Raw genomic sequence first — 26,675 nt, 5'->3', positions numbered from 1 at the left:
TTGGCGGCGCTGCGCTGCTCCCGGATGTCGTGTGACATCGAAGTACCGCGAGAGCGATTGTAATAGTTACGGAACAAGCTGCACTCAGATTCCCCTGTCACGGTATTTTGATGTAATTTCGGTGATCGGACTTGCGCAGCGCTGCATGACGTTTAAGTCATTACTTGAGAGTTACAAAGAGAGTTTGATCAGGGTTAAGGCTGCAGGAAGTTGACGTCACAGGCCACAGAGTTTAGAACCACCTGTAGCCTCATAAACCTGTGTCAATGCCATGTATTTTTTCTACTTGTAAACACAGCCTTATGACAACTCAATAAATTATTTATTTGAGAAAAGTCTATTTTAACAAAAATATTTAATAATCAATTAACAGAAAGTTACAAAACAGTTCAATGTTTAATGTCTAGTTGTGATAGGCTCAAAATAAAAAATAAGCTATTAAAAGCTTGTGCAAGACATTTGAATCCTTTAAATAATTATTGTACTTTGTTTTGGATTATGTCCCATGTCAGGGGTGCCCTGAATATCACACAAACGTTTCTCAATTCCAAGTTTAACTGTAATACCTGTGAACTGGGAAAATCTCTATTTTTAAACCCTTTCTAATATAGAACTATGAACAGTCATGCTTGATTGTTGTGATTTACCACAGGCCAGTGTTGGTTAGGTTAACAAAGTCATGTTTTCTAGCACATTATTCTAATGTGATTTTCACAATATTTTGATCAGTATTGTAATTTCTCATTGAATATAGCTCACACTCTAAAAAATATGGTTCTTAAAAGGTTCTTTAATGATGGTAAAGGTACTGTATAGAACCATGTCTTCTGACGAACCCCTTTTCTGCTGAAATGGTTCTTTGTATTGGGAAAGGGTTCTTTATTCCCGCCTATTTTGGTTTAATGTAAATCAGTTATTTAGAAGCTGCCTCCTGATTGGTTGTATGTCCTGAATCAAAGTCCTGATTTAACAGTCCTGCTGAGGTGCCTGCAGACTGATATACCACACAGGTAAGCTTCAGACTGTTTTTAATCATGTACAGTGAGGGAAATAAGTATTTGATCCCCTGCTGATTTTGTAAGTTTGCCTACTTACAAACAAATGAAGGGTCTATAATTTTTATGGTGGGTTTATTTTAACTGATAGACACAGAATATTAAAAAAAATCAGGGGAAAAAAATGTTATATAAAGGTTATAAATTGATTTGCATTTCAGTCAGTGAAATAAGTATTTGATCCCCAAGCAAAACATAACTTTGTACTTTGTGGAGAAACCCTTGTTGGCAAGCACAGAGGTCAGACATTTCTGATAGTTGGTCACCAGGTTTGCACATGTGTCCGGATACATTTAGTCCACTCCTCTGTCAATCTTTAAGGTTTCTTGGCTGTCGCTCAGCAAATTGGAGTTTTAGCCTCCTTCACAGAGGTTCTATAGGACTAGGGTCTAGAGACTGGCTAGGACATTTAATGTGCTTCTCCTTAAGCCACTATTTGGTTGTCTTGGCAATATGTTTTGCGTCTTTGTCATGTTAAAGGCTCATCCATGACCCATCTTCAGTGACCTAGTTAAGGGGAGGAGGTTCTCGTCCAAGATTTTACGGTACATGGGCCCGTCCCTCAGCCCCTCAATGCGGTGAAGTCATCCTGTATACCTGTAGCAGAGAAAAAGCCCTAAAGCAGAATGTTTCCAACACTGTGCTTCTCTGTAGACATGATGTTCTTGGGCTCATAGTCAGCATTTCTCTCCCTCCAAACACAGGAGTCCATTTTGGTCTCACAGCAGTGCCAGCACTTTCGCCAAAGCCTTTTCTGAATCATTTTTATGTTCATTGTCAAACTTAAGACGAGCCAGGCGGGCCTTCTTGGGCAGGAGGACCTTGCGGGTGCTTCAGGATTTCAGTCTACTGTGGCATAGCGTGTTACCAATGTGTTACCAATGTTTTGCTTGCTAACTGTGTTCCCAACTGTCTTGAAATCATTAACAGGCTTCTTCCGTGTAGTTCTGGGCTGATCTTTAACATTTCTCATGATCATCTTTACCCCATTGGGGAAATATTGCAGGGAGCTCCAGAACAAGGGCATTTGATAGTTATTTTGTATATCTTCTATTTCCAAATAATCACACCAACAGTTGTCTCCTTCTCACCAAGCTTCTGTCTGTAGCCTATTCAAGGTTTGTGCAGGTCTCCAATCTTGTCGCTGACATCCTTTAAAACCTATTTGGTCTGGACCATGGTGTTGGAGAGGTTGAACTGGAAGATACAGATTCTGTTGGCAGGCATCTTTTATATACATAACAAGCTGATTTAGGAGTACTTTCTTAAAGTGACAGGACTAATCTGTGGTCCATATAGGCACATAACCAATCTGTGTTTTTCAGTTAAAATAAACCCACCATAAAAATGATAGACCCTTCATTTGTTTGTAAGTAGGCAAACTTACAAAATCAGCAGGGGATCAAATACTTATTTCCCTCACTGTATATATATATATTTATTTATAATTTACTATATTCTATGTAATTCATGGGAATCTGCTTTACCAATTATTTAGGATAGTTAAAATGTATATACTCTACTTGATATTTAAAAAATGTATTACATTAACAATATGATCCTAGCATCAATCATTATTTACTTCTACTGGCTGAACTTCTATAAACCATTTTTCTAAAGTATTTTCATGCACATTATCTTTATGTTTCTTCAACAGTATGTTGTACAACTTGTATTTAGGTTTATTTATTGATATTTCGTATGTGTTTCGTAGGTGACCTTGTACTAGGGAGTGAACTTGGAAGAGATGGGTATTTCTCGCGGTGCTAACCAAGTATCAGTTCAGCTCAGAAGTCTGACAACTGTGTCATACTTGATGTTTTAAAGGTGATGTATTCATGCTACTTTTATAGTTGATATCCTTTCCACATTAAAACCATAGCAATTTACAGTTCAAATAATTTTGGAAATTAAGTTTTGTGTATTCTTATTGTACTTATATGTACATGTCTCTGTTTCAGGTGAATCATAAGCCAAGCTCTAAACCACTGCATGTCTGACTTTGACGGTTGAGGCAAATTCAGTGGCACATTCAAATGTAAGTAATAAACATTTACGAATGAATCTTTAGCCAAACATTATCTTTATTACCAAAAACATGTTTATACTGCAGGAGTCAGCTCAACCAAACTTCTGCCATAGCATAATTTTTACATATGAGAGTGACCTCTACACCAACATCAGCTTGTTTTGTCTCCATGTCTCATCCTCAGGCTCCTGAAAACACCTGAGACTGAGAGACACAGCTCTGGTTCGGCCTGATGCTCAAGGTTGATGACCACAGCCATAGATGGAAAGTGGTGGGAATCTGTGATGATCATGGCCTGCAATTTGAGCCCCATGCCAGACGCTACTTTTGACTTGCCAGAAACTCAAAATCATTACTACACATAAAAATAATGGATGTAGTTATCTGCAAACAATATAATATGACTTCTTGGCTGCACTGCTTGCTGTATAATCTTGATGATCAGTTCTATTTAAATAGTAATTATGTATTTTTATAATTTTCCTGGTTATACTGTATATATACTTTTCTATACATTTTTGTTGTCACATTTCTACTGCTTTTGTGCTAATGGACTAAAACGTATTTCTTTACTTTTTCCTTTGTCTCTGTTTAGGGCTAATCTGTTTTTTTTCTGTAAAGCTGCTTTGCAACAATGCAAAATTGTGAAAGGTATTAATATAATGAATGTTCCATGACATTTAATGATGTGACTAGAAGGAAATAAAAGTATTACTTGATTTACATGTCTTACTTATTGTTTTTATACGGTAAAATGGAAATAGAAAATGATAAAATCCATAAAAAACTAAATGAATGAATTAATAAAAATACCTAAATTAAAACCCCTCCTGTTTTCTGATAAAGAAATGGTTCTTTATAGCACCATGAGGTTCTATATAGCACTTTTCAAGGCAGGGTTCTTTATAGAACCTTATAAAAAGGGTTGTGCTATTGTTACAAGCCGAAGAACCCTTTTTTATTTACAACCATTTTTCTTTAGAGTGTACTTTAATGCTCTGTGACCCCTAATACGTTATTTCCAGTGCATGAACACAGTGAATTACTGTAGATTTCACATAATACTTGTTTGTTGTGACTACAGGACAGTACTGGTTACCTTGACTTTGTACAGCACATTCCTCTTTAATGTGATTTTCACAATATTTTGACCACTATTGTAATTTCTCATTGAATATACAGTAATTCACTGTGACCCCTAATACAGTTATTTCCAGTGCATGAACACAGTGAATTACTGTAGATTTCACATGTATTTTTTACAGTGTATAGATAAATGAGAACTCGTCAATTACTCTCGTTGATATTGTAATTTCAGTTTCAATATGGGGTAACACTTTATTTTACGGTGCCCTTGTTACACATGTTACATGTATTTACTATAGTATTTACTATAAATTATGCATAATTACATGTAACTAACCCTGAACCAAACCTTAACCCTATATAGTAAGTACATGTAGTTACTTTTTATTACTCAGTACTTAAATGTATAATTAAACTGTAACACGGCCACTGTAAAATAAAGTGTAATCCAATATGGTGCTATGTTTTAGATAAGTGGTCTCCAACCTTTTTGTTAGCGAGGGCTACCTGAAGAGATAAAATCATCTAGAGGGCTAATTGTTGATAAAATACTTTCAAACTTTAAACTTGATCAAATATTTTTCAGTACACAGGACCAAATTACAGATTTTTCAATTGCTAACTAGCACAAGTTTTCTATCCAACAGGAACATATAGTCAATAATAACGCATAGACTGTCAAAATGCTAACAAATAATGACATTACAAAAACTGCATTACTTGTCATGTTTCGGTTCGACCTGTATAGAACATACAATATGAAAGTCATTATTTTATAATTCAGTCAGCTGTAAACACATTTATTTTTCAATTGTGCTGTAAAATAGTTTTCTTTTCTGTATCACAATTACTCTGTGTGGATTCATTTTAGATAGGGGTGAGCGGGGCACAATGTAAAGGTTTTTGGTATAAAAATATTTGAGCTTGATTAATTCTATTTTTAAACAAACAACATACACATCTCTACTACCAATGAACACTTAAAATTTGTTTCTAGAACCTACCGTTACCATACAATTACAGCAAAAGTGGGTGGGGTTCATTGTGAATTTTCTGCCAATAAATGAAAGGTGTACATTTGTAGATAGATATCCGCACATCTATCATCCAGCCATCCCTCATCTAACCATCCTTCTATTATAGATCAATAGATATGGATAGATATATGAGAAATGTGAGAAAATGCACAATTATAAAAAATATATCATCATAATTGTCAATTACTCTCGCTGATATTTTAATTTCAGTTTCAATACGGTGCTATGTTTTAGATGATATAAGGTTGGATTTGATGACTTACACACTTACTGTAACTGAGAAATCGACAAAAAAAAAACATATGATTTAAAAAAAGTTGACTTTCATGCTGCCAAAACACTCCAATATCTCCATGAAAACACGAACTTTCAAAACTTTCCAAAAGCTCACAGAAGAAGACATAGTGAAGGATTCATCTGTAGAATGTAAAAAATGTAAGTGACTGCTGCAGTAAAGGCTTTATTAGCAATATATGTTATGGATGTAAAAAATGCATGCTCTTTGGGGTTCAAAGATAACAAAAAGTGATCAAAATAACAGACAAAAAATAATAATGCACAGAACAAAGTACAGTTCTAATCTATATGATCTTCAGCATTTGGATGCTCATGATCATGTAATGGAAAGACTTCAACATCTAGCTATGTCTCATATTGAGATTGGAATCAGCTATTTATCAATTATCACTAATTAGAAAATTATTATCATGTCTTTTACTGTAAGCTGCTGTTGTTGCAGAAGAAGAAGGTTTTTTACTAGGGTTTGGAACATTAGGCCTTCATTTTTGTCTTGCCGTATTTAAGCATTTGTAAAAAAGATAAGAAAGATCCATGATTTTGGAATGGTGTAAGGATCAGAGGTGGGTAGAGTAGCCAAAATCTTTACTCAAGTAAAAGTACAAGTAACTATTTTAAAAACTACTTGAGTAAAAGTAAAAAAAGTATGCAATGAAAAAACTACTCAAGTAGCTAGTTACTTAGTTACTTTGTATCTGATTATATAGGCCTACTACATACAATTAATATTAACGCCAATATTTTAATATTACATTTTAATCAATATTTTTAATTATCATAAGCAGATATATTCGCAATATACTAGAGAGACTAAAGAATAGACAAACACAGAAGAGACAAGCATTTCTGTAAATTTCATCTAGTACTGATGTCAATGTAGTTTACACAACTTATTTAGAATAATAGACCATGTCAAACCAAAGCATTAGCTAAACTCAGAGCATTTCCTAAGATGATCTAGAACATCTGCAGTGCTCTCTTAAATGAAATACATATTTTTGAACAAAGCTCATGTTTTCTCGTGTTGTGTCACGTGTGTGTTGTGAAACGCTCTTACTTGTAAACAAACAGTAAACAGTGAACCACATGCCCATCAACACGTTTTCTTCCTTCTGTTCTTCAAATGTATATTTCTGCAAGCCCACGTCTCTGTGTCTAACAGGTAACGCGCATGTTGCGGTGTCTGACGAACAGGTCGCGCGGGTGCGCGCATATGGTGGGCATTTATCATTGCTGGCAAACAATATGACACATTTGCAGTTTTGATTGTATAGATATAGATTAATATCCACTTCATCCAACGCTCTTTGTGTTCTGCGTGTTCTTAACTTTCGCGCTACGAGGAGTGAGTAATCCTGCTTCAGATGATTCAGATCGTGCTGCGAACTGAACAAATCATTTGAACTGATTCATTAACCTATTCAAATGGTTTTGCCCATTGATCAATTAATGCTTTCAAAAGAATCGATCACTCGGGAGTGCCCGTAAAAAGAGACGACAGCCTTGAAATAAACAACGCGTTTTAAAAAGCATATTTTAAAATGAAGGAACGAAGGAACGTTGTATGTAACGAAGTAAAAGTACAGATTTTCTATTAGAAATTTACTCAAGAGTAAAAGTACACACTTTTAATTTTACTTAAAAAATACATATTTCCCAAAATGTTACTCAAGTAAATGTAACGAAGTAAATGTAGCGCGTTACTACCCACCTCTGGTAAGGATGTGTGAAAAGAAAATTTAAGCATTTTACAAACATGTTAATCGACTGGGTATTGTGTGATAACAACATGAATTGTGTTAATGGTATGTCACAACAGATGGATGTTGTGCTAATTGTGTTTAAAGTTTTGAAAATTTGACTACAGATTGGTCAAAGGGATGTTAGCAACTGACAAAACTGTAGTACAGTGTCGTAATTCTGCCTTATCTTGCCATGTCTTTCTTGATCTTGTGGCAGAATCACGGCAGGATCCCTTGTTATATGTGGAGAGAGAGATTTTGACCCTTTCGGCCTTCCACATCCTCTCTCTCTCCGGTGTCGCGTTTCTGTTCCCGCCCTCTCATTCCTGGTTAGCTTCTACTTAGTGTTTGATCCTTGTCACCTGCCCATCACCCTCCATGTGTTATCATCCCTCCTTTGTATTCCCCTTTAAAAAGCCCTCGTGTCTATTTGTCTTGTGCTCGTTCATTGTCTGTGGTCATTCCTCTGTGCGGTGTGCTGGTTTTTGTTACGATTACCTTACCCATGCTCCTGTTCGTGATCATTCAGTAAATCTAGTTAGTGTTAGTTCATTGTAGTTTTGTCCAAAGATGGGAAGTAACGAAGTACAAATACTTCTTTACTGTACTTAAGTAGATTTTTTGGTATCTGTACTTTACTTCACTATTTATATTTCTGACAACTTTTTACTTTCACTTCTTACATTTTTAAACAAATATCTGTACTTTCTACTTCTTACATTTTCTAACCAGACTCGCTGGAAATTAACCAAGTTTTTATGGTAGCCTTCGTTTTAATTGAAAAATAAATTAACTTAATTCACCATCAGTAGAGGATGTGAGGTCCAGTTACCAGCGTGACACTAAAGCAGGTAGTAGTAATGGCTACTTTTTACTTAAGTATATTTTAGAGCATATACTTTTTTACTTTTACTTAAGTAACAAGTTTAGTCAGTACTTCAACTTTTACCAGAGTATTTTTAAACACGAGTATCTGTACATCTACTTGAGTAAGGGATGTGTGTACTTTTTCCATCTCTGGTTTTGTCTAGTGTTGTACTTGGTCTTTGTTAGTTTAGTTTAGTCAGTTTATGTTCCTGTTTACCTGTTATATTATTTCCCTAGTTATCGTGTCTTGTTTTCCCCACTGTGGGTTTTTGCTTTACGTTTTTTGTTATAATAAAAGTCTTTGTGTTAACCCCTTCATCCCCCGCTGCCTGCAATTGGGTTCTTCACTGTGATGCGTGACAGTACAGGTCAACATTCAAACTCCAGTTTTTAATTAGCGGTATTTGGTAACACCCAATCTACACCGCATGCGAGGCGACAAAAGACTAAAGAACCCATTCAAAACCAAAATCCTGTTCTCACTTTATTAACGCACAAAAGACCTATTCTCGATGGTTTCTGTTGCCTTTTGTCAAAATATATTTTAATGTGAGTTTGGCCATTGATGCAGCTATGCATAGCTGTTCTTTGTGGTGAAAAGCAAATGCTTGTTATCTAAAACTTCATAGAATATCACACTAGTGAAATGTTGCTAAGACAAGATCAATACAACCTGTGCTAGGATCCAAGCATGTCAGGACTCTGGAGCTTATTAAAATTGCCCTAAAACCAGATCCTGACATCTGCAATATTATTTTAGATCAGCATAACCTGTTCTTTGAAGACAATTGCAGATGAGTATACTCGAAAATTGAATTGTTTGCTGGAACTCTGTAAGACATCATGTTTTTGTGGACTTTACTACTGTATATGGGTTTTGCTTAACATTGACAGAAAAATGACATTTTTATTGAGACTGGTGGTAGGATAAGAATGGTTTCTGAACAAATGTCACAGTCCACACTGCTCCAGGTAGAGCTGACCCATGATATATGATGAGATGCTTTGCCCTTTAATAAGGTACTGAGGTCCAGGGTTGTCGGTTTAATTAATGTACACTGACTGCTTGGATGAAACGCATATAGTTATATTAAACTTTTGCTAGCTTAGATTACAAATAAATGAGCTGAAATGATACAGAAGAAAGGACATGTTAGTATGATAAGCAGTCCTGCATAATCGGAACCTGAACAGCTCCAAAGATTTATACAGAACCTGGACGTTAATCACAAAGATGAACAAACAGGTAACTCTACTGTTTCAAGCAAGTAAGCATCGGCACATATCTCGTTTGGGGCATGAAAGAAATCACTAAGAACACCCTAATGCAGAGGTCTTCAACATTTTTCAGGCCAAGGAAGGTACATCTTGATGATAAAACCAACACAGACTAACAATATCAGTTTAAAACGCAACACCTCACGAAAGCACTCTCAGCAAAGAAAACTGGTGACTACACTAGCAGACAGTAAACAGAGATTCACCAGCGAACAAACTATGACAATAATAAATCTTAATATTAAACTGGTACAGTGAACTAAAAGTATGGAACTGACTGTAGTAAAATGAACATTTATGTGATAAAATGTCACTGTTACACAGAATAACAGCAAATATGCACAATATGTTAAATTTAAGACTGACCACAGTCAAAATCACTCGTCTCAAATAAACAACATACACAACTGTGCACATCAACAACCAGAATAAATTGAAGCACGGCGGCCTAATAAATCATAAATAACTTACAATTTGATGATCAAATTACTTAATAACAAAGTCTAACTCCTGTTGTTTTGAACAACGTTTGTCAGCTTTTCTCTTTTTTTCCCCCTGAGACTTGATAACAAAGTTTATCCACATGCTGTTTTGAAAGACGTTTTCCACATTTCTTCTTCTTCTTTTGAAGTTTTATGGGGGTTGGCAAACCAACTTCTGGTGCTTTTTCCGCTTTATGAGCTGGTGAACAACCCCCCGACGGCGAAAAGTTAGCAAAAAACAATGCGCGCCTGGTTAGAAAGATGATATGATTGGTCAGTTTTACTGTCACTCAAAATTAATCGCTCTCATTTATTTACTATTGTACTGTCAGCAGTAGCCTCATTGTTAGTCCGCGACATAAGCACATGGTCGACTTCTTTTTTTTTATACAACAATTTAATACAACAAAATGGCATCAATAACTATACAAAAGGCTCAACACAGTAGATCCATATTATTCCCAGACAAAAGAAATATTACAACAAACCATGAAGCAAAACATAAAATAAACAAAGTAAGAAAGTAAATTATATAAAAATAATATAATTACAACAGATTATACAATACAAACAGATTAAATAATTTTAATGCATTTTGATTTTTCATTTTACCAAGGGCATCTGAGAATTATTTTAGATCCTTTCTAAATACAATAAACAAAGGAGGAGATTTAAAATATCTGCATTTATGTACACGCGGTCGACTTCTTTCAGCATGCACAGACAGCGTATGACATCACAGAACTGCAACTGCTCTGTGATCTTGAATTACTATCGTGAGACTTGGAAATCTCACATGGATAGAGTCTGCATCGATCCAGGAAGTCAAATATACATATCTAATGGGGAAAATCGGCCAATTTTTATTGAAAATATTATAAGTTTTTAAATATAATTTTTTACGATAGTTTAGGTCCTCACAGAGGGCCTAGAGGGCCCTGAGGGTTCGCTACTGATACATATATATCAACGTAATCTGATGGGAATTCGTAGGCTACCTATTTCACAGGTCGCTCATTCAAGTAAATTCCTACGATCTCATTTGTACGTTTTATTATGATTTGACTTTGCCCCTGTGACGTTAGGTTTAGAAGGGGTGGGATGTTGATCGGTACTGGCTTGGGATGGGCGTCATCACGCGTCTCAACCAATGAGAGCATTTGAGGTTGGCCTAAGACTGCCGAAGCGTGCTCATAAACCAGTAACACCAGAACTGAATGGAGAAAGGTACCGAACTCTTTCATGGACATTTTTTTTAATCTCTTCCAGACGGCGGAGTTATTCAAGGCTCTAGACTTCAACCAAATGGTCGCATTTTACGAATATTTATCCTGCCGGTGCGACCAGTTTTTCTTAATGGTTACACCGGTACGACTGCCAAACTGATCAATATATAATTTTTGTGTGTTATAAATGTACTGCGCAGAAATGTTATATTGCGCAAGCGGCGCATCCAGTCACTCCATTTGTCTCCCCTCCTTCAGCCACGTGTAGCGGTGTCTTTTCTGCGTTGCGTTGCGTTGCGTGAATACTGAATCTCAAAACTCGAAAATCCTTGCCATCACGTCCTCATTTATTGGGTCTGGGCAACACATAAACAGGCAAATTGAGGAATTGTGCAGCAAATAAAGCAGTGCACAGCAGCAATGCACGACGCGCTGCAAAATCACATGTAGACTGGGCAATATATTTTCACAAAAGCACATTTTCAGAACACAATACAATAAATAATGTACCTGGGCAACACATAAACAGGCAAATTGAGGACTTGTGCAGCAAATAAAGCAGCGCGCAGCAGCAATGCACGACGCTAAGAAATATATAAATATCATTACATTTTGTTGAGCAAAAAGGTGAAGAGAAAAGAAAATTGATCAACCAAACATGTGCGGACATCACAGAGGGACTTATAATCACAATTACACCAATCTATTTTATGAAATATAGATATAATTGAATCACTACCGAAACATGCGTGACTTACCGCTGCGAAATCACATGCAGACTGGGAAGAAGCTAAGTGTGCTAACTCCCCAAATCAGCACGGTTGCCAGATACACACAGGAAATCCAAATGTGACCCTGGACGACAAAACCAGTCTTAAGGGTCAATTTTTCGAAATTGAGATTTTACATCATCTGAAAGCTGAAGAAATAAGCTTTCTATTGATATATGGTTTGTTAGGATAGGACAATATCTGGCGGAACAACAACTATTTACAAAGCTGGAATCTGAGGGTGCAAAAAATCAAAATATTGAGAAAATCACCTTTGAAGTTGTTAATCTGAGGCACTGTAGCAGGCCATCCACTCACAAAAATAAAGTTTTTATACATATGCAGTAGGAAATTTATAAAATATCTTCATGGAACATGATCTTTACTTAATATCCTAATGATTTTTGGCAAAAAGAAAAATTGGTCTTTTTTACCCATGCCATGTATTTTTGCCGATTACTGAAAACGTTCCTGTGCTACTTAAGACTGGTTTTGTTGTCCAGGGTCACAAATATGGTCATGGTAAGTGGAATCACAAAATAATTGTTTTAAATGTACACCTGCTACATTCCCCCCTGCTGACTTCCACTTGCACATGACAAACAAACAGATATATATAAAGGAATGAACTTTGTCACAAAAAAACGAACAAACCAAAATGTTGAAAAAAGGGAAACTAAACAATTCTACAATAGTACCAAGGAATAATACTGCATGTTACATGAAACACTAAACATTCCAGTCAAAAGACTATTCCGGCGAGAATTAGAAATGAAAGAGGTTAGCAAGGCCTCTCAGCACCCATAGGAATAACATGCCTGTTACACATTACATGTACTTAGTGTTCATTTTTTCAGTATTTCATGTATGTCAACCCATTGTCTCTAGGACATACTTCAACTCATTTTCCTCAGGTGTACCACAATCACAGACTTCTGTAGTAGAATTGAACCACTTTCCCACGGAATTATCATAAACCAATACATATAGCAATATCTGTCAACAATTCAAAGAAAAAACATTACAACCCAGACAAAACCTTCTGGTGCATATTTTGGATCAGTCTAAAGACTGGTTTAACTACCCTCTCACATCTGGTTTTGACAGTTAATGTTCCACCCTGAGTGGAAAGTTGTGGTAAGCGGTAATGGCTGAAGCCTCAAAGTATTCATCTGCATTAACCTGATCAGCGTTCTTACCAAAACAAGATTCACGTGTCAAAGATCTGTTTGACTCAAAGGTCTGGCCATTAAGGCTCGTAGAATGTGGTGCAATCAAAGAAGTGGGCTGTTCATCTACATTTAACTGATCAGATATTGAAAGGTCAAGTTCTCCAGAGGCTGGGAGTTCTGACACCCGACGCCACAGTCCTCTCACAGTCAGTCCCCTCTTCATTCTCACTCACAGACAAACTCGGTTCACTCAAAGCAGTGTCCACACGAGTAGCGACATCAGAAACCTCATTCTGGATAGGTAGGAAGTTCACTGGCATTATGAGATTTCTATGAACAACTTTCTCTGAGCCCGACACAGAGTTTCTGATTCGGAATGTATGAACGTCACTGTTCATTCCTGTTACAGTGAAGATGTGCCCCTCCCATCTATCAGCAGTTTTCCTCTTGCCCCGCTTGCCCTTATTGTCATGGTTCGGGGTGAGACACGGACCATTACCTCATTAACCCCTTTCCTCCCATCTGCACTTGGGTCCTCTGTCTGTGTCTCACCCCGAACCATGACAGAATGATCCAGCCAACGTTGGACCCAGCAGACAGAGGGATCTCAGCGGAAGGGGTCGATGCCGCCGGGCTCCCCTCCAGGGTCGAAGCCACCGGACTCCCTTACAGGGTTGAGGCCGCTGGGCTCCAGTCCAGAGTCGGGGCCGCCGGGCTCCCTTCCAGGGTCGAGGCTACCGGAACCCCGTCCGGGATCGAGACCGCCGGGCTCCCTTCCAGGGTTGAGGTCGTCGGGTTTCCCTCCAGGGTCGAGACCGCCGGTGTCCTGTTCCTGCCACAGATCCCTGCCGGCATCCCAGCTGGTATCCAGGCCTGTCGAGTCGACACCTTGTTAAACAAGACTTTATTAATATATAAATACAAAACAAAAACCCACGATGGGGTACATAACAAAACATGGAAACAGGAACAAGGACTAACTAGACTAAGATAATAATAACACTTGACATTAACCACAATAAACTAGATTGACTACAGCACAGGAACTCACCACAATGACACAAACACAACAATGATCCAGCACAAGACAGAGGACACAGGGGCATTAAATAAGGGGACAAATCAAGAGGGAACAGGTGTGGGGCATGAAACCAATAACAAGCAATTAAGGAGACGAAAGGGCGGGAACAGAGACGCAACACCGGAGAGTGGAAGGCCAACAGGGCCAAAACGCCTCTCTCCATGTAAAACAAGAGGTTCTGTCATGATTCTGCCACTAGGTCAAGAAAAGCAAGACAAGATGGGGCAGAACCATGACACTTATTGGACAACAGTACTCTGTCCCCAATGTTCACTGGAGCACCTTTGAGCTTCTTGTTGTAGAGGTTTGCTTGCTTCTGCTGTTGTTTTGAAGCAGAGCACTGGGCAAGTTTCATAGCCTGTGTAAGATCATCCCTGAAAGACTGCACATACTGGTCATAGTAAACCACCTGGTCATCAAGTAGCACAGAGTCAAACATCATGTCAACCAGCAACCTGGGAGTTCTACTGAACATCAACTGGAATGGGGGATAATTGGTCGTCTCATGAATTGTTGCATTATAACAAAAAGTGAGAGACTTCAACATTTGTGGCCTTCTGTGCTTAGCTTTAGGTGGTAAAGCACGAATCATGTTGCCTAAAGTGCGGTTAAACCTCTCAACAGCACCGTTTCCCATCGGATGGTATGGCGTCGTATGGGACTTTTGGACACCCGCAAGCTGAAGCATTTCAGAAATCAGGCTGCTTTCAAATGCCGCACCCTGATCTGAATGTACTCTTTCTGGAAAGCCGTAGATGCAGAAAGAGTTGTCCCACAGCTGTTTTACAACTGCTTTTGCCGATTGGTTAGGGCAAAGGTAAGCCTGTGCCAGTTTGGTAAAATGGTCTGTCACGACCAAGACATCCAACGATTTATTAGATGAGTCTTCGGCAGACCAAAAATCCACGCAAACCAGCTCAAGAGGTCTTGATGTCTTTATACTTTCGAGCGGAGCTCTCGCCTCAGGCGATGGTGACTTACTGACAACACATCTTCTGCAGCATCGTACGTACTCTTTCACATCCTTTTCCATTCCTTGCCAGTAAAACCGACATCTGGTGAGGTAGAGCGTCCTGTGTTGACCCTGGTGTCCAGCTTCATCATGCACTCCCTTAAGAACTTTATCTCGAAGGGCAGCAGGCAGAATAAACTGAAAAGTCTTATTCTTTGTGATGGCATCCTTGGAGCCACGATATAATAAGCCCATCCTCACTGATAGCTTGTTCCAGTGTCTCAGAAATCGAAGCACACAAGGTGATTCCTTGCTCCGCTCTCGTCTAGATGGTCTGCGTTTACAGTCCACAAAATAAAGCACTCTGCTCAGATCAGGATCAGCATGTTGTAACTCCGTAAGCTCCTGTCTTGACAGCACTGGATCTTTTAACAACTTAGATGGTACTAATAACCCAATTAACTGTGGAAGCAGGTAAGCATATGGTTGAACATGATTGTCCTGTTGCTTACTACTGTTAAGGACGGCAGATACATCTTCCTTGGAGATACAAGACTCACCAGATAAAACAGAATGATTTATCCCCATATCTGAACAAAGCTTGTCATGCAGTTGTTTTTCAAAAGGGTGACATGACCAACGAAACACATCTTGGACATTCTCTGTATTCACAACTTGAGACTCCTCCAGGAGAGCACCATAAGGTACCCTGGTAAGATGGTGAAACAAGCTGGGCTGCACAAACGGTTCACGGCTGAGGGCATCTGCAACTACATTTTTAGACCCAGGGATGTATTTAATGTCAAAGTTGAATGGGGCAAGCTTTGCAACCCATCTTTGCTCGCAAGCATCTAACTTGGCCTTTGTAAGAATGCAAGTCAGTGGGTTGTTGTCTGTCCACACTGAAAACTGATGACCCCTCAGCCAGTGACAAAATTTGTCACAAACAGCCCATTTAACTGCAAAAAACTCCAACCTGTGTGCTGGATATTTTGATTGTGCATAGCTCAATGATTTGCTAGCAAAGGCTATGGGGCGAGCAATCTCTTCACCCACCACTACATGAGACAGCACTGCCCCAAGGCCATTACTAGAAGCGTCAACAGACAGCAGGAAGGGTTTACTGGGTGAAATCTGGGTGAGCCAAAACTACCCTTTCAATTAAAGTCCACTTTAGTGCATTAAAGGCGTCCCTACATTCTTGGGTCCAGTCTGCAGAGGTTAGGTTTTTGCCTGCTGCCACACGTTTCTGTCCTTTGTTGTACCTCGGTTTCCTCATGCCTGATGTTAACGCAAAGAGGGGCTTACCAACACGAGAGCAGCCTTCAATATACTTCTGATTAAATTATCTTATTTTAGTTTGTGAAGGAATACCCGTGCCATCTTCCATTAGATCCTGTTCTCTGATGCCTACAATTGCTTGTACCTTGTCGGAATCTGTAGCTATGCCTTCACTACTCACAATGTGGCCTAGAAATTTAACAGAGGGCTTCATGAAATGACATGACATGGCGGCGGGTGTGCCAGTACGTGCTAGACGAGGTGCTGCTTGTCCACGAATAAAGCCGGACATTCTAATTTATAAAGCAGCCGATGGTAAAGTGATTGTGGAGGATGAGCTTTTGAACTTTATTGTAATCAAAATGAGAACACTATCTCAAGATGAAATTGTTGTGTTAGTCTCTAATAACTTTTCATCGGAGTGGATTGAGGAGTCAATAACTAAAAACATATTGTTTATTTAAGATGAAACATTTGAAAAGTCGGAATATCAGTTGTTCAAATACTTCTGCAATACAGTGTTGTTATAGACTTTACACATACACATTATATGATATTAGTTTAAATCGTTGTAAACTTATTGAATAATTATATAAATAAATACTCTTGAGGCTCTTTTAGATTTTGTTGTGCTCTTGAGCAAGGCATTTCACCAAAAACCTATTCCTAGGCAATGCACTATATAATCAATCAATATATATCAAGTTGTAAACAAAACAATTGTGCTAATGTATTCTTTCTAAATTTGAGATTTTATCATCATCAAGTGTGGACTAAACTGCAGACCAACACCACACTTTCACTGCTGCTACTGCAATTCAATTGTGATCAGACGGGATGGTTTTATTAAACATCTTAAAACCTGTAGAAGTATGACATCCAGACAGCGTCCATTGCCAACAACAGAACCACCACCATCCCTAGCATCAGCAGCACCTCCTCCATCCCCAGCATTAACAGCAGCACCGCCATCCCCCACCATCCCAAGCATCAGCAGCACTACCACTACTGTATCACTACAGCATCACTAGTACCACCACCATCTCCAGCTTCAACAGCAGCACAACCATCACCGGTACCACCACCGGTACCACCACCATCCCAAGCATCAGAAGCAGCATCAACAGTACCAACCCCACCAGCATCACAAAGATTACGTGCCCGGCAACAAGTCAGGGTGACTTGTATACACTGTGGCATTTCAATAAATCAAAGGAACTTGCAGGTTCATATTAACCGAAAACACAGGCAAAGGGTAATTGAAATTACACCAAAACGGCACCTATCATGTCAATGCATTGATGCCAAAAAGGCATCTTTGCTGTTGATAAATCATTCTTTAAGCCATGTTCTCCTATACATGTTCAAAAACAAACGTGGGGTGCAAGCCAAAAAATAATCTGTGAATTGTATGAATGCAACGCAAATGCTGAATTTGCAGTGAGGAGTGGAATTGTTCCTTATGAGTGCATTCATCTCAGATCGTTGCTCTTCTGTCCCCGCTCGGACACCACACCCATCATTTTAGAGGTAGATGTGCTGTCAGAAATGGTTGCTTCTAGGCTATTTGGGGAAGCAAGGAAGCAGAGCTGCTTAAACCAACAAAAAGCAGCAACTGATGCAGGTGTTCCTTTCTATATATGAGCCAAAAGTATCATACCACAGCAGACTTGGGAGAGTAATAGCAGCATATGATTCAAAAAAGAAGTCTTGGCATTGTCCATGTGCCAAAGCACGACAGTCATGTCTCCATAAAGCAATCGCAAAATGGCATCTTTTTAAAACTGACCGACAACTGTTCATGAATGCAGAGCGTGATGTCAGGCCAGATTCAGCGGTAAGTCATCAAGACACACAAGAATCTGTATGCAAAGCAAAGCCAGGTGAAGATGCGGGACAAGCATATCCTCCTGATGACACAGGCCTTCGAAGGATGGTTCACTATTTAATGCAAAAAAAAGGTCTTCCTGCCCAGCTACCCCAGCATTTGGTCACTGGCTCCAGATCTTTGCAAGATCTTCCAAGACAATTGATGTCAAAAGAAACTTCATGTGTGGAGTGTGCCGGGCATCTTAGTGAGCAATGCTCATAACAGCAAATGCCAAACTTGTCACATATACTGGTGTTTTAGATGGTAAGACATCTCAAAATATATCATCCAAATGATCTTAGCCACAGAAATGTAACTAATGCTAAAAACAAAGTAAAAGTAAGCACACAGTGAACTTGCTAGAATAATAATAAGATTAGGATTGATAGCACTCAATATTTATTTGTTATTTATCATTTCTCAACTTTTTCCTTCCATTTAGTTTTTTAGGCTTTTCTACATACTGCAGGGCATGTCCTGACTGTGGGCTGATGTACAGATATCAAGAATGGAGTGATGGAATTCACAATTTCAATGACCACATTCTCATCACCCTTCATTTGTGTATCATACTACGTACATCACTTCAGGTAGGAAACACAATAAAAAAAAATCTGTTCTTATTTTCTGTGTGCGTTACTCAGTCTTATACTTTCTTAGACTCACCATTCTGTAAGCCGAGCAATTGAAGTCCTTGAGCAGACCGAAAATAAGACCTTCCCTAAAAAAGCCACAATACTCCATGCCTACATGCACTTTGAAGCCCTGACCTCACACAACTACTCATATATTTGTTTCAAATGTGGATACCATCCACCAGTAGTGGTCATGGACCTTCACAGAAAGGGTGTATTCAATATGCCTGGTAAGTAACAGAACAAACAGCCTGTAATGAATAAAATAAAAATGACAATATCTTTTTAATTCCATGCTTAAATTTACAGTAAGTGAAATGGAGGCTGTACCAGCACACTTTGATGGCACTGTCGATATCAGACGATTTTGGGACTCTGTGACATCTGAAATCATTTGCAGTGGCTTACTAACAAGTTGGTGTCTCTTTACTCAAAGTATAAGGCTTGTCTGTTCCCCACAAGACTGCAGTGATAGTATTGCGATGCTTTTCATGTTACTAGTACTGTTTCGTCTTAATCACACTGTTAACTATGGCAACATTCTTAATTGTATGTGTACGTTCATACAAGGGACTTAGTTAATAACATGTTTTATGTCCAGGTGGTCGAAAGAACCCTTTTGTGGTTGTTCCAAGTTATAATTACTGGGCTCCTTGGATTGGACCAAAAATTAGAAAGGGGGACACTGTGTTAAACACAGAACATGAAAAGTGTCATGCACCAAGGCAGGCTACTGAAATGGCTGATCTCCAAATGACAGAGGAGAGGCTCCAAGATGCACTAATTAATCTCAGGGTAATGACCAGTTACACTAATGATTAATTCACCCGCTTGAATTCTGTTTGAAGCTAAATTATTTCATGATAAAATAATAGGTGGACATGGTTCGAAAGCTGTGCAAGCAATGTGGCCTGGACTCAAAAGGCTCAAAAATGGACCTTATCCTAAGATTGCGGGAAGAAATGAAGAATAGGTCATCTTACGATAAGATCTTTGAGAAAGTCTGGGGAGCTTCAGGTAAGATACATCTTTTACTAAACAGTTTTACTAATCAGATTGGTTGTGTCTGTTTACTGTAAAGTGATAAAAGTCCTACTGCCAGGAGAATATAATGTTTGAAGCTCAAGATATTTCACTTTCAAAGACAGACATACAGTACAAGTTACCACAGGCCTACAGAATAATGCATGGGTTCGTCTGTATTTTCTATAGGTGGCTGAGCAGTTGTTATGTGCCCCTGTGGAGTGGTCTACTCAATAAAATTTAATTTAAGAGCAGAGAGTCCCAGAGACTATGCTGACATGTTGCTTAGCTGGAAGCACTTCCCAAACATTGCCATATATGACTTTGCAAGGGGATTGGCAACACACACTAACTTGAGGGATCCTGAAAATTTGCCATTTAGTCCACATGAGGGGCGGCTGGCTGAAGCAACTGCAGACTATCTACAATTGGCTGCCGAGGGAAGGCTAAAGGTCAGTTTACCATGGCTTAAAACTAAGAAAACAGAAACAGATGCAAACGGCCACCCAATCACTGGGTCATCTGACCACTACACCCTGTACGACGTTTTCCATGAGCGGAATACAAAGGATGCTAACGATGCCCTTAGAAGGATTGCACTTGTTCTAGAACTGGCTGGCTGGGTTAACAGCCAGTGCACCGAGCAACTATTTTCAGACATGAGAAAGAACAACTATTTTTTGAATACCCTCACACCTTCTGAGCACATCTTCATGATGCGGAACATACTGCACCACTACAACACAAAATGCAATAACAAAACTAAAACCAGCATCCAGAAAGTAGTGGGCAAAGATGTTCAACTGCAGTTGGATCACAATGGGCAGATAGTAATTGGTAAATTATTAATATTTTAATTTTGTCATTTTTTCAACATTGAATGGACATTTACATTGTTATATTATACTCTTTACTGTTTTTGTTTTCTTTTACTAAAGGTACAGCTGCACATATAGCTACTGAAAGAGATGAAACAACACAATCCGGTGAGTGACAGAAAACTTAAAAATAATAGCCATGAATTTAACAGTATGGATCTGCTTTATGTTAGGACATATTTCTTGATCAATTTATGTTTTCCACTGCTCCTCTTTTCACACAAGGAGATTCGGTCAAGAAATTGTTTGTTTACTTGTAATTGTACACTACTGTTTTAAAATGTATATAGCTATAAACAAGCTTTATTAAGACTATAAAAAATTGTTTACAAATATGGATCTTCTCTTCAGACTATGCTTGCCCATCTGACCAAGTTCTAGGTTTAACAACAAGCCAGACAGATGAGCAAGCAAGCAGGAGGATATGGGATGTTGACTATCTACCAGCACAACAGAATTTGGTGGTGTATTCATATTGGCAGTGATTGCCATAAATATTTTATCTGGTTTACTGTTCTTGTTTGTGACATGATACTGTACATGTTTTAATGAGTTCCAAATATAACCATGTGTTTTTCCCATTTCCAGCTGGCTTATGTCTTGGATAAAGCCAAAGATCCAAATGAGCATTTACTTCAGCTGAGCCCAACCCAAACATTAAAGAGAAGTGACTTTTGGTCTTTGGCCTTTGATGAGTTGGAGGCAATGGTAAATGTCCATTTCCAGGCATCATATTGCTGTTGACATAGGATTGATGTTAAAACAACTTGTTTTAATATCTTTTTAACCAGATTGCTAATCAGTGCTTTCAGCTCATAGCTGCACTTGCAGCTTCACAGGTCAGTTATTATTAGTTTCTGTTCAATTTAGTAACTCAAAGGTTATGAGAAATGTTTAATGCCACAAACTGCACTATACTGTATGTTTCTATCTTTTCAGGGCAAAGATGTGTTTGCTGTCAACAGTTATGTGGTGCTGACATGGTTGCCTCCATTTGACAATGATCCTAGGCCAGCTATACCTGTTAGTATACTTTAAAATATGTGGTTATGTGAATTGTTGGTCCAGGAAATAAACAATCATAAACAGGAAATTAATGATCATTACTGTGGTACACCATGATTCTCATTCTCACAGGATGATGCTTCAACCAAGGATTTTATTTTACTTCCATCATGGGAGTCAGGGCACTGGATTCTATGTGTAAATTACATGTTTCCATATGTTAATCTGGTGTTTAGAATTGAGGTGTCATGCAAGTATATTTTAAAGTTATCTTTTTCTTATAGTTTTTTGGTTTTCCATTAGACCTGCTTATGAATATTGTACTTTTACTTTTGTTTGTTAAGTCCATAACTGCACAGGTGTGCTTTGTGGGCTCTCTGTTGGTCCAGTTCCTATGAAGGATACACTGAAGTGCATTACTAATTTCTAATGTCATGTCCTTTTACAGATCCTCAAGCTAAAGTCAAGGGAGATTTTCTTTTTTGATTCCATGAACCCCAATTACTTTGGACAAGGGCGCTACATTCATATTTTCAGGTTTTCCTTTGAGGATTGCACATTTCTAGTTCTAATGATCTGCAGTCATACTAATAACATGCATGTGTTTTGAGTAGGGCTGTCAAAATTAACGCGTTAATAACACGTTAACGCAAATTCCTTTTAACGGCACTAAATTTATTAACGTGCGATTAACGCAGCGCGCATTTTCTGTTTGACCCTTGGCCTTGCCCGTAGCTTGAGAAAGTAAACGATGCAGCAGCAAACAGAAATGGAGAAATAAATAGGTCTTCTGAACGTAAAATTCATATATAAAACGATGTCTGATGGTTCTGTCGACAAGACTAAAGTGATCTGCATTTATTGTCGATGTGAATTAAGCTATCACCGCAGCACGTCGAGTTTAAAATATCACTTGAAGCAAAGCATACAACTGACGCAGAGAGCTCTCCTCCTCGTGGCACACCACACTAGATTGTTTTCAGCAGAGACGGATGGACAACTTCACAAGCAACAGACTCACCACATCGATAGCTAAATGGGTGGCTACAGCATGTAGGCCAGTTAATGTAGTGGGGGACGAGGGTCTACTTGAAATTATTCGCATCGCATCTAACGATTACACATATGAACCACCTTCGAGAGCCACTGTTACAAGCAAGATTCACGACTCTTACGAAGAGGAGAAAGCAAAAGTCGAGGAGGCGATAAGACAGACAAACACGGTTGCGCTCACCAGAGATTACTGGACTTCCCTCAGTAACCATAGCTACCTGGGGGTCACGGCTCATTATTTTGACACACACTGGAAACTACGGTCGCACGCTTTGACTGTCATGAAGACAGACGAGAGGCACTATGATGACGTTTGCGCTTAGCACTTTCTGCAGGTAGCCAGACAGTGGAATATTGAACTCAAAATTAGCCCACTGACCACCGATAGTGCACGCAACATGATTGCCGCGGCCAGGCAGCTTCCGTTCGAGCATATGTCTTGCATTGCACACAGCCTCCACCGAGCTATCACAGTTGCGAAAATGTAAACATGCTTGTGTAAGTAAATAGCTCAGTGCAAAGAAAGAAGTAATGGGAACCTGTGTTTTTCCAGTTTTTTTTCATGTGTTTAATAGACATGTACAAGTTCTTTGAAAAACTTCTATGACCTTTGAAACATGTCTAGTCTTCATGCTCTATGTTGAGTATGGTTTCACTAATAAGAAACAATATACATTTGCATAAAGCATCAATATTTGTCCATGCCCATGTTGATTAGAGTATTAAAAACTTGAAAAGTATTCATTTAAGGTACATTTATAATGGATAAAAATGTGCGATTAAGTTGCGATTAATCACGAGTTAACTCATTACAATCATGCGATTAATCGCGATCAAATATTTTAATCGATTGACAGCCCTAGTTTTGAGTTTATACTAACACAAATGAATGTCTGTGTTCTTATGTTAACCAGCTTGTTTTACCCTGTGATAATCTTTATTTAATTTTAAATGAGCTGGCTATTTTTTTTTATTTTTTACAGGTGTGAGGAGTGACAGAATAATACTTTCGACATTATGAACTGAACTGTGACTTCATGAACTGAACTGTGTCACACAGTATGAAATGTATGGCCGATCTGTTTGAGATCATACTTTTTTTGTTTTAGCCAGCTATTATTTCCAGCATTGTATACTTAGAATTCAGTTATAGTAAATCCATCCACTGGCTCTAACATAAGGAGGGGTAGTTCTTCTTTGAGCCCTAACATTTTTATTGCAATATGATAAGTTATGTCTTTATTTATATTTGATTGCCCGTGAAGACATATTATTGTATAATATATAATTTGTTTTGTTGTATTACTTCAGACAATTGCCAAATCACGTTTCTCCCGGCCATTGGAACATGTCTGCACTAACAGATTTTAAGGTATAGTTTTATAACTTAAAGAATACAGTACACGGTTGTCACAAATAACCCACTGAGGGTGAATCTAGTAAATTTATTGTATTCTTCAACAGAACCATAAACAAACAGACTTGACTAAGATATAAAAAAACAATCACTGGACTTGACATTTATATTCTGTATATAATATATGGTTTAATTCAACTATAATTAACAGGGTGCACCACTTCAGCTGGGAGGAAGTGATTGTGGGGTATTCATGTTGATGGTAAGTGGTCTTATAGTTGCTGTACAGTTGTGTGTGTGCTAAACATTGCATTTGTTAGTTTTTGTTTTGTATTTCAGTATGCACTCTGCTACCCTCTCAAAGCCATTTGATTTCGCCGCAGTAAATTTGCATCAATTTATGGTTATATACAAAAATGATTATGAGAACACTTTTAAAAGAATAAAAAATGATTAAGATTGCTTTCTTTTATCAGTCTGACATACCTACAATCAGGAAGTGGTGGTGCTATCGGTTGTTGCAGTCTTTTCCTTTAACAAGGTATATGATATTGATAACTATACTTTTGATTAAATCCTCCATAATGTGCAGTTCTAGTATGCAGGCAGTATATAAAAATAAAAAATGCACACCTAAAACATTGTAATGTTTGTCATTTTCCACAGTGAAATCCCACAGCCAGTTGCCCAAGAAAAACGTCCAAATCCAGATGACATGGAAGTCACTCCACCTGAGGCGGATGTCATTGAGATTACCCCAACACCAAAATTATCTGTATGTAGAGGAAATGTTTATGTATTGCTTGTCTATTGTTTTGTTTCTGAATTTACCTTTCTTGTTTAAGTGTTTATGAGCAGCATTTGATTAATTACATTATTATTGGAATTCCTTATATTGCACAAAGGACTCAGCGGCCATGAGAAATATTCAGCTGGCCTGTGAGTGGGTGGAGGGGAACCAACGCCACTTTGCTGGGAAGATTGAACTCCCAAAGATTTTAAAAATGAAGGAGGATGATGCCTTGTTGGCTATCACAATGTGTGACTTATTTATTAATACATTGTATGAAGGTGACATGGACGAAGAAGAAATCCGGGCTCCTTTCTTATTCACTTTTCAAAAACTACAGGACATGGAATTTTTCTTACAGGAAATACGAGACCAAAGAAATATCCGTGTGTCTTGTTTCTTCAACCCTGACTTGTAAATATTGTGGGATGTTGTAAATATTATGTATGTAAATATCGTTTGGGTTTTGTTTTTGTAAAATAACATTAAAATTCTGTGTGAAAATAAGTGTTGTGTTCTTGAAATATATTTATATTTTTTATTAAAGTATATTTATTATATGTTATGTACATTAAATATTTATTTTATGTTATATGCACATTTTGCTAAGTAAGGTAAGGTTAATAGAAACAAATAAATCCAGCAACACCTGTAGGACAGTGGAATATGTGACTATAAAATGACACAACTCACAAATGTCGGTGGATTGGATGCCTTACTAGTCTCAGAGCTCATGTGTTAACATGTTCATCCTATTAAATGGCAAATCACATGGCTGGTTTCATACTACTTTTAGACTGGTTACATATTGAAATGGCATAATACATAGCCTACCACGTGAAGGCTGAGTCTATCCTCTATTACAGTTATATAATTCCATTTAAATTATTATATTTACAAGCTTTTTGGAGTACGTGCATTCATATATAAGAATAAAGAACAATGGACAGTTAGGGTCCGAAGTTTACTACACGAATGAATCAGATTATTTGAATTCACATCTAAACCACACGTTAATGCGATGGAAAAAAGAAGGAAAGAGTGCACAGATAGTAAGCTTTCACATTGCCTACTATGTGTAGTAATTTACATCATAAAGTAGAAGCTTTTATCAAAAACTAATTAGAAATGAAGGAAAACAACGAAAGGATTCATAATAAGAAGAAAATATTATAACATTTCCTTTTCTGAGATGGATTCAAAGTTTCAACAGTTGTTAGAAATACATACATAGTTTGGGCATTAAATATTTTTATTAGCTTATGTGTTCACGTAATGCCGTTTCTCTAAAAAAAAAAAAAATCATGACAAATGTTAGGGATTCAAAAATAACAACAAATATTAGCATTTATGTCGAGACAACGATATAAGTCTATGGAAAGATTTTATACATGTCTCAAAGTTCAGTTTATCTTTAATGTACACTTTTCTTGCAGTACGGAACAAACGAGTTCGGACTGTATCTGCGCGTGGATAGCTCAAGCTCCGTCCACTAGGTCCAGCGAGGGGGAGCTGGAGCTTTGCTCCACCCCCTTGGCTCTGCAGCGAGTACCACTTGTAAATTCCCACTGCTATGATTGGATAGTTTGCGTAGTAAACTTAGTTGGAGCCTTCTGTGAATTTGGTTAGACACGTAACCTTAGGTTACACATTATCAGGACATATCAAACGATCTCTAACAAAGCAATAGTGACGCATAGTACAAATAT

At 38.1% G+C, this 26,675-nt stretch overlaps 1 pseudogene; it reads left to right on the top strand.

Moving 5' to 3' along the window:
• The first annotated feature begins 15,706 nt into the window (after positions 1-15,706).
• Positions 15,707-26,462, top strand: LOC130557733 (uncharacterized; annotated as a pseudogene).
• Positions 26,463-26,675: the final 213 nt, after the last annotated feature.

Source organism: Triplophysa rosa, linkage group LG8 (assembly GCF_024868665.1).
Source record: "Triplophysa rosa linkage group LG8, Trosa_1v2, whole genome shotgun sequence".
Classification (NCBI taxonomy): Eukaryota; Metazoa; Chordata; class Actinopteri; order Cypriniformes; family Nemacheilidae; genus Triplophysa; species Triplophysa rosa.
This window is presented reverse-complemented; position numbering and strand designations above follow the sequence as displayed.